The 9,418-nt window shown below is 38.3% G+C and overlaps 2 protein-coding genes across 21 annotated transcripts in view; one reads left to right on the top strand and one right to left on the bottom strand.

Moving 5' to 3' along the window:
• LOC140629517 (membrane-associated guanylate kinase, WW and PDZ domain-containing protein 2-like) overlaps positions 1-9,418 on the bottom strand; it is a 316,400-nt gene that overhangs the window by 65,604 nt on the left and 241,378 nt on the right. For 10 of the 20 annotated variants that reach the window (XR_012027371.1, XR_012027360.1, XR_012027359.1 and 7 more), the window contains one exon: positions 1,286-1,403. The exons of 9 other annotated variants lie outside the window; for them this stretch is intronic. The gene's annotated coding sequence lies outside the window, so the exon portion shown is untranslated. Of the gene's footprint in view, positions 1-74; positions 203-1,285; positions 1,404-9,418 lie in introns of all 20 variants that reach the window. One more of the 20 variants, XR_012027358.1, reaches the window with a different exon arrangement.
• The window catches only part of LOC140629513 (leucine-rich repeat-containing protein 37A3-like), a 39,895-nt gene that overhangs the window by 13,637 nt on the left and 16,840 nt on the right, over positions 1-9,418 (top strand).

Genomic DNA, 9,418 nt, shown 5'->3' with positions numbered 1-9,418 from the left:
GTGCATGCACACACACTCTCTAATAAATAAATATTTTTTAAAAAGAAATTATAGGGGCAGCCCGAGTGGCTCACCGGTTAAGTGCCACCTTCTGCCCAGGGTGTGATCCTGGAGACCTTGGATCCAGTCCCATGTCAGGCTCCCTGTATGGAGCCTGCTTCTCCCTCTGCCTGTGTCTCTGCCTTTCATTCTCTCTGTGTGTCTATATGAATAAATAAATAAAATCTTTTACAAAATAAAGAAAGAAATTCTATGTGGAGGTCAAAACTTTGAGCTCATAATCTAGAAATTGATGAGGCCTCAAATGTCCTCTAATTAATTCTTCTGCTCTCAGGAAAGATTACTTCCAGAATCTATCAAGAGCTGTAGTTACTTCTTTCATTTATGAAAGTGAGACTCTTTTAAGAGAGATGAGGAGAGTTAGGGGCTCTGGAAGGTTCAAATAACAAGTCCTTAAGTTCAGAGTTTAGGCAAAAGCTGCTTATTCAATACTATCAGCCTACTAGTTAGGTATCTAATAGCTAATTGAGGCAATATTTTCCTTTTACTTTTCCTAGAGATTTATCCTGCAATAAGATACAATCTATTGAAAGACGTACATTTGAACCACTACCTTTTTTGAAGTTTATGTAAGTTACAAATATAAATTTCATTATATTTGGAATTTTTGTTAAACTTAATTGTAAACCTCTTTGCTACAATCATTTTGAAATATGATTGTAATTTTATTAGTAGAAAGCTACTAAAATTATGTAGCGAATCTTTTTTGTCTGTAGCAAAGATTAGTGTAAGAATTATTATACAGATCAGACTGAATCATTCTAGAGAAGTGGTTCTCAACTAGGGTGATTTTGCACCCAGGTGACATTTGAAGTGTCTGGAGACATTTTTGGTTGTCAGACTGTAGATATGCTACTGGCATCTAGTGGGCAGAGGCCAGAGATGGCACTAAACACCCTATAATGCACAGGACAGCCCCTCTTAAAAAAGGATCCAACCATAAATGTCAATAGTGCTGATGTGAAATATTTTTCTAGAGAAATAAAGATTACCTAACACAAGTATTTATTGAGCATTTACAGATTTGTATCTAATGCAACACATGTAGAAACATGAAAATATAAATCTTTCATGCAAATTTTTTAAATTTAAATTTCTAAAAAAATTTTAAAAGGCATATCTTCCATAGCGAGATAGTTTCAGGATATGGAGAGGGTATTGAGATTATGTTTCATCCTATATAAATTGGAATCACTGCCAAAGGGTAAATGTTCTGAAAGAATACCTTTTTTCCTTCTTCTTTTGCTTGTGTCTTTTTTTGTAGAAATCTTAGTTGCAATGTATTGACGGAAGTGAGCTTTGGAACATTTCAGGCCTGGCATGGAATGCAGTTTTTACATAAGCTGTAAGTGAAATAGAAAATAAACACATGTAAAAAATAAACAGACAAACAATATGTAAAAACATCATACATTTATTGGTTCAGTGGATGTTAAGCCCAGTATGAACTCTGAAAAGTATGTCTTAAAATCCATTCTTTTTTTTTTTTTTTTTCAAATGAGGAAACTAAGGTACAAAGAGGCCAAGAGGCTTGTCTATCTCATAAATGGCACTCTCAGCTTTCCCTGTACTCAGCTTTGGTATGGGCAATAAAAGGCCCCAAGCAAATAACACCCAAGTCAACACTATCCTGGGAATCCATGACAATGATGCTTCTCCAATAGGGGCATGGTCCTTCAAATTCCACCTCTGAATTTAACTTTGATTCCTGCTAATGGGCAAAGTTCCTAACTGCTTCAATGCATGCAAAATAAAGCTTCAAAGAACTAAGTGTAGGGGAATTCTCCAGGGAGCAAAAGTGTGGGTGCTTCCTCAGCCATCAGCTTCTTTTAAATGGTAAAGCAGAAAGAACTGCTGAGAACCTGCCACAGGGCACTTCTCTCACCAGTTACCCAGAACATTATTTTTCAAAAAATGTATACCTCTGAGTAAATCATCTGGGGGCCATAAGAACCTTTGAGGTATGGTAAAAGATATTGTTTGTGTTAAGTTGTGTGAAAAATGTTCATGAAATACATTGCTGTAGCATAATTCCATGTGGCTATTTCCTGACTCTTCTTCAATAAGAAGTGTGTTATTCCCTTTCGGCTGGAAAATTCTGTGATTTCCTGGTGATATAAACAAATCATAGTGGGGGATGTTCAATGGCCTGAGGGGGATTTTAGACTCAAGGTGAAGATCTTCCTCTAAACGTGACTTTGGAAAAGATTATCTTACCTGTCTTGTAGTTCAGAAATATTATTTCACACAGTTTATTTTAGGATAGATGAAGGTGTTGAGGGTGTGTCTGGAGCTAGAGGGACAGTTCCTGCAGATGCCTATCTGTTGAAGGCTCCTCTCTCCTCCCATTAATTTGCTGATGCCTAACTTGGAAAAAGACTACAGAGGGTCAGTTTTTTGCTTGCGAACACCCCGGAGAAAAGGCTCATTGGGTTTCTGCACCAGGAGGTTTTGGTGCATCAATATACTGTCTTAAACTCACCATCTTTATTTCTAAGCATGTTATCACACCAAGAGTCTCTTAGAAGAATCTGAATTTCCAAAAAAGAAAGAAAAGAAAGAAAGAAAGAAAGAAAGGAAAGAAAAGAAAGAAAGAAAGAAAGGAAAGGAAAGAATCTGACTTTCATTATAGTTATATGGGCAACACAAGAAAGAATATGGGGGAATCAGTTGATAAAAATCAATGAATTCATTGAAAAACATTCACTGAGTGCCATGTCCAATACATGTCAACACTGTACTAAGTACTGGGGGTACAAAGAATAAGACAGGGACTGTCCCCAAGAAACTTTCATACTGGAAGGAGAAAGATGTTGACAGGAAAACACACGGGAGCCGTGTGGGCATCCATGCAGCAGGGTAACAAGGTAGGGGGTTGACAAAGTAGGGAACAGGTTGTGGGATAGAAAAGACTCTTAATGGATGAAGCAACAGCTTGTTTGTGTTGAGTTTGTGTGCATCTTAAATAACAGAAAAAGGTAATTAAAGAACCAGAGCTAGCCAGTATTGATAATAAATTAATACTCATGTCATGGGACTTGAATACAGCTTCGAAAACTAATTCACAGTTCCTTCTGAAAGATTATCACGATACAGTAAGTGTGTACTGGGGGTTAGGCTCCTTTTTTGTTTGAGGTCAAATTTTTCTAATAGACAAAGCTAGTCTGCTTTAGGAAATCTCTGCCATAGTGAAATATAAACTTCATTGCATTTCTTTCCAAAGGCAAGTTGCCAAGGGAAGATGCCACCCTTTGAATTAGTCATGTTACCTGTGTGACATGTTACCAAGGTGTTTATAAGTTGAAACAATATTTTCTCTGGCATTAAAGAAGTCTGTAAAATGTATAGGCCCTAGCTGAGGTGGATTTATTTTGAACTGACCAAAGCTTTAACCTCAGGGCTCCTCACTTCCATAGGCCCCTTCCAAGGTCTTGAGAGGAGTCCTAGCAATTTTTATATTCATAATGTTGCATGTTTTTATTAGACAGGATTTCCCAAAGTAGATGAGGTTCAGGCCCCACAAGACCTTGATTGACCCTGGGTTTCAGGTAATTATAACTCAGTAAGCTTCTTGAATGAAGCCTCTAAGTTATTGATAAATACCGACTGAACAAGTTAGCAGTGTGGTAAAGTCTATTTTGAATCTGAAATCCACCTCAAAGACATGCCAAGAGCTTATTAATGAGGTACCACCTTTGGAGGTTTTTGTTTTCTTTGGCTTTAATAAGGTACCACTTTTTGAATGGTAGTAATAATCATATCTCTTTCAGATAAAATCAGGAATGAAATAGATTATGGAAAACCAGCAGTGGTTGATAATCCAAAATGTTAAGTATACTTTTCTTCTTTTCTGACTTTAAAGTGCTTCTTCTTCATTCACCTACACAGGTCCAGACTGATGGATTGTTTTTAAAAATTCTTTTAGTCACTTCACTGGTTCTAACAATACAAGCTCCATGATTTTAGAAACTGAAAGACTCTACCATGTAGAAGGGCTATATCTTATGCAAGTAGAGTACATTGACATGCTGGCTTGTCTGTGGTACCTCAGTGTTGTGCTAAGAACATAAGCACTAAGAGAGAATAAGGAAATTCTAAGCCTTATCCCTATTGAATTATTTACCTCACTGTTGAGAATACCAATGAGGCAGGTGTGGCCATACTATGAAGGCAAATTGAGCTGCAGTCACAGAGACACCCTAATGCTTCCCCAGTCATCCAGCATTGGTTTCCTTTAGATAGCCGTGTGCACACACAAGTTTATACACTTCAGGGTATTGTCATCACTTTTTGGTATGTACTGGAAATCCTGGCAGCTTCTTGTTCAGATTCAGAAAGGCATAAACATTAAGGGTGAAAATAATAACTCAGTCTGTCCTTTGGGAGGACTCAGGGTGGCTGTTTTATTATTTTCTATTAGTAATAGTTCAAAAGGTTTGAGACAGTCATACCCAGCAACCACTATACTTTCCTTCTCCCAACTGCATCTTATTCTTCCCATGCATGTTATTAACGATACGTATCTTCTTTCTCTCGGAACCATAGCAGTTCCTCCTCTGCCCCATAATATTTCTTTAATACCTACCTCTATTAGGTGCTTACTGTGTTCCAGGCACTATACTAAGGACTTTTATGTATTGTACAAGCAAGATAGTGTGACCAAAACTCTTAGATAGTGCCTGCCACATGGAAAATACTCAATACATGCTCCCTCACACTGTATCTCATTTTCGTTTTTCCAACAGCTCTTGTGATGTAGATATTGTTATCCCCACTTTGGGGACAAGGAAATTGAAACACAGAGACATTGGGTAACTTGCCTAGGTTCACATTGTTGATAAGTGGCAAAACCACTTACAAGATTTGCAAGTAATACAGCTCCGCTTTCCCTTGTACTAGGAGCTAAATGATGACTATTTGGCTTTTGGTGCATTGTCTCTTGGAGTTGGTTTCTAACTGGAATAAGAGCTTTAGAGCAGAGAACTCCTTTTCCCTAAGACAATCCCATGCTTCTGGAGCTCCTGGCCATGCCACCTATGGGTATCCCCAGGCTTTCTGCTCACTGCCCCAGGGCAAATGTAACACCATTACTACTAGGCACCTACTCTATGCTCAGCCTTATGCAAGATGCTTTGCATATGGTCTTTCATTTAATCCTCAAATCGCCTTATGAGGTAAATGGTACTAAGACTCAGAGATGTTTGTTATTCAAGTCACTTCACCAGGAAGTGACAGCCAGAATTCAAGCCTAGGTCTGCCTGCTTCCAAGGGCGCTTGCTTCTTCTGCTGTTCCTCACTGCCAGGAACTCTTCTTTAAAACTATTCTCAGAACTTTGATTAAGATATAGGCTTACCATTACAGATTCTTTACATTTGGCCCCTCCCCTACCCCTGAGAAAGAATTTATGTGATAAAGTTAGTTAGAAGTCTTGTATTGAGGAGCTTCACGTGGGGAGTCACATTCTCGTGGCTCATGGACATATGTAGATGAATAAAGGAAAGGGGTTATCCATCCCCAAGTACTTCAAACATACTGGAACAGGGTCTAGGTCACTCTACTTATTTCTTCGACTGTCTTCCTTCCAGGAGCCAGTTTTCCCTGCCTGTCTTGGGATTCTAGGATAGATAGTTTGGAGTTTGTCCTATTTTAAATTTATTTTCACTGCCTACTTTGGATAGTTTTTCAGCTAAAGCTGTTAGGATTTCAGTACATTCAGGACAGTGAAGACATGCTTCAGTCCTCAATTCTTCTGTCTCCTTAGTTAATAGAAAGGAAACATAGTCCATCTATCTGGACCCGTATAGAAGAATTTGGAGAAAAAAATAAAAACAGGTAAGACGTGTTCCCTTATTTTGTGAGCTACCTTTAATCCGTCCCATTGTTCTACAGCAAAAAGCTTTTGCAAAAATGCAAGAGTTTTCCTCTTCAAATAAGGTATAGTTTTCAAAAAAAATCATTTAGAATAATATCTCTTCAACTTTGATGACAAGACAGCCTTTAAAGCTAATAAAAACTGTTGTTTTATTTTACTTCCATAAAGATAACCCTGTGAATGTCAAAAAGCCAGTGGACTAGGGGTCAGCACATCTTTTATCTGCAAAATGAAGGAATTGAACCGAAAGGAAAATGATCTCTAGTGTGATGTCCTCAGTGAATCTAAACCACTCGTATTGTGGTTTGTAGAAAAGCAGTTGCTATGGAGTACTCCACCTGTAAACTTTTGGGTCAGTTCTCATTCTGTCCTTCCTCCAGGCACAGCCTTCATGAGGAAAAGATAGCGCTAAAGACAGGAGGAGGAACAAGGATAATTTAGAGTGGCCCCATATTTTGGTTTCACTAGTGATAAATGCAGGATGTTAACCTCAGTAGGACAAGGGCTGACTGGTTAAGAGGAAACACTGAGCTGATGGGTACAAGACCATGGGTGAACACTCAGGAAAGAGTGGACGGTTAGAGAACTGAGATAATTTGGGGGAAGGATAACAAACTGTTAAAACAAATAGTTTTGGCTACATAATGGTTTATAGTCATTGTTTTAAAACGCACGGAGGGAAGGATGCAGAGGTGGAGGAGCTCACAAGCACATAGCCCATCAGTGAGCTTATAGATTTTAATGCCAATTGTTTTTTAAAAGCAAAGGATAGGGCAGCCCCGGTGTCTCAGGGGTTTAGCGCTGCCTTCAGCCCAGGGCGTGATCCTGGAGACCCGTGATTGAGTCCCACATCGGGCTCCCTGCATGAAGCCTGCTTCTCCCTCTGCCTCTGTCTCTGCCTCTCTCTCTCTCTCTGTGTGTGTCTCTCATGAATAAATAAATAAAATATTTTTAAAAATAAAATAAAAATAAAAGCAAAGGACATTCAACATCTCAAAGTAGAGGAACTGTGCTTAACCAGACATGTGACACTCATATTCTTCCTCTTCATTATCTTGCTGAATAATAACTAGCATTACAAATCCAATACATTAATGGTACTGAAAAAAATCTAGAAGAATGGGAATAGGAAGAATAGGGGAGTTTCCAAGGCAAGAACAAAAATGTATGGCTCCCCCCACCAAAAAGTCTGTCTCCCAACCTCACTACCACTGGCTCCCTCTGACCTCAGTTGTAGAAGAGTCCAAGTCTTTTCTTTTCTCCACCTACCAACATATTTGGTGTTCTACCACCCAGTGCTCTATTTTTTTTTTAAATTTTTCTTAAATTTTTATTTATTTATGATAGTCACAGAGAGAGAGAGAGAGAGAGAGAGAGAGAGAGAGAGGCAGAGACACAGGCAGAGGGAGAAGCAGGCTCCATGCACCGGGAGCCCGATGTGGGATTCGATCCCGGATCTCCATGATCACGCCCTGGGCCAAAGGCAGGCACTAAACCGCTGCTCCACCCAGGGATCCCCAGTTCTTTATTTTTAATTGAGATATAATCCACATAATAGACTATGCAACATTGTAAAGTATACAGTCCAGTGGTATACTTCGATAGACAACAGCCACCCTAATTCCAGGACAGTTTCATCACCCTCCAAAATAAATACCGTACCCATCAGCTGTGACCACCCCCTTCTTCCCTCCTCCCAGGCAACAACTAATTCCCCTTCTGTATCCTAGATTTGCCTCTTCTGGACATTTCATACAAATGAGTGTCTAGCTTCTTTCACATAACTGTTAGCTTCAAAGTTTTTCCATGTTGTAGCATATATACCAGCACTTCATTCTTTTTGAAGGCTGTATAATATTCCCTTACATAGACACATCACCTTTTGTTCATCTGTTCCTCAGTTATTGGACTTTTCAGTTGTTTCCACTTCTGACTATTATTAATAATGCTGCTATGAGTATTCACATACATGGTTTTGTGTGGACATATGATTTTAATTCTCTTGGGTACATACCTAGGAGTGGAATTGCTGAGTCACGTAGTAACTCTATGTCTAACCCTTTTGAGGAACTGCCAAACTGTGTTCCACATGTAACTATGCCATTTTATGTTCTCACCAATGTATGAAGATTCCACTTTCCCCATAATCTTGCTACCGCTTATCATTCTCCATCTGATTATAGCCATCTTAGTGAGTATAAAGTAGTATCTTATTATAGCTTTGATTTGTATTTCCCTAATGACTTAAGACATTGAACATCTTTTCATGTGCTTATTGGCCATTTGTGTATTTTCTTTGGAGAAATGTCTCTCTGAATCCTTTGCCCATTTAAAAGTTCAATTATTAGTCTTTTTATTGAGTTGTAAGAGTTCTTTATGTGTTCTGGATATTCTGGATACTAGACTTTTATCAGACATATGATTTGCAAATATTTTCTCCCATTCTGTGAGTGGTCTTTTACTTTCTTGATAATGTCCTTTGAAGCACAAAAATCTGTTTAATTTTTTATAAAGTCCAATTTGTCTATTTTTCCTTTTATTATTTGTGCTTTTGGTGGCATGTCTAAGAAACTCTTGCCTAATCCAAGGTCATAAAGATTTCTAAGAGTTTTTATAGCTTGAGCACTTCCATTTAGGTTAATCCATTTTGAGTTAATTTTTATATATAGAATGAAGTGTAGGAATCCTTATTTTGTATATGAATATATAGTTGTCCCAGCTCCATTCGAAAAGACTAGTCTTCCCACTTTGAATTGCTTTGGCACTCTTGTTGAAAATCAGTCAACTATAAATGTGAGGATTTATTCCTGGACTGTCAGTTCTGTTTCATTGGTTTATATGTCTATCCTTTTTTTTAAAATCTTCAGCCTCAGTTTATTCACTTTTAATTTACAGAACATCAGAGATTTACATTGTTTTCCAGTGTTAGCATTTTTATTTTTATTTTTTTAAATAATAAATTTACTTTTTATTGGTGTTCAATTTGCCAACATACAGAATAACACCCAGTGCTCATCCCGTCAAGTGCTCCACTCAGTGCCCATCACCCATTCACCCCCACCCCCCGCCCTCCTCCCCTTCCACCACCCCTAGTTTGTTTCCCAGAGTTAGGAGTCTTCATGTTCTGTCTCCCTTTCTGATATTTCCTACCCATTTCTTCTCCCTTCCCTTCTATTCCCTTTCACTATTATTTATATTCCCCAAATGAATGACACCATATAATGTTTGTCCTTCTCTGATTATATATGTCTATCCTTATGCCAGTGCCACACTACGATTACTGTAGCTTTGAATTGGGTTTTGAAAGCAGAGCATGTGAATCTTCCCACTTTTTTGTTCTTTATCTAGATTTTTCTTGGCTATTCTGGGTCCCTTGAATTGATATAAGAATTTTAGAATTAGCCTGGAAACAAGTCAGCTGTGATCTTGATAAGGGTTGTGCTGAAGCCATAGTTCAATTTGGGGCATAGTGCCATTTTAACAAT

This window comes from Canis lupus (assembly GCF_048164855.1).
Source record: "Canis lupus baileyi chromosome 16 unlocalized genomic scaffold, mCanLup2.hap1 SUPER_16_unloc_1, whole genome shotgun sequence".
NCBI classification, from domain to species: Eukaryota; Metazoa; Chordata; class Mammalia; order Carnivora; family Canidae; genus Canis; species Canis lupus.
This window is presented reverse-complemented; position numbering and strand designations above follow the sequence as displayed.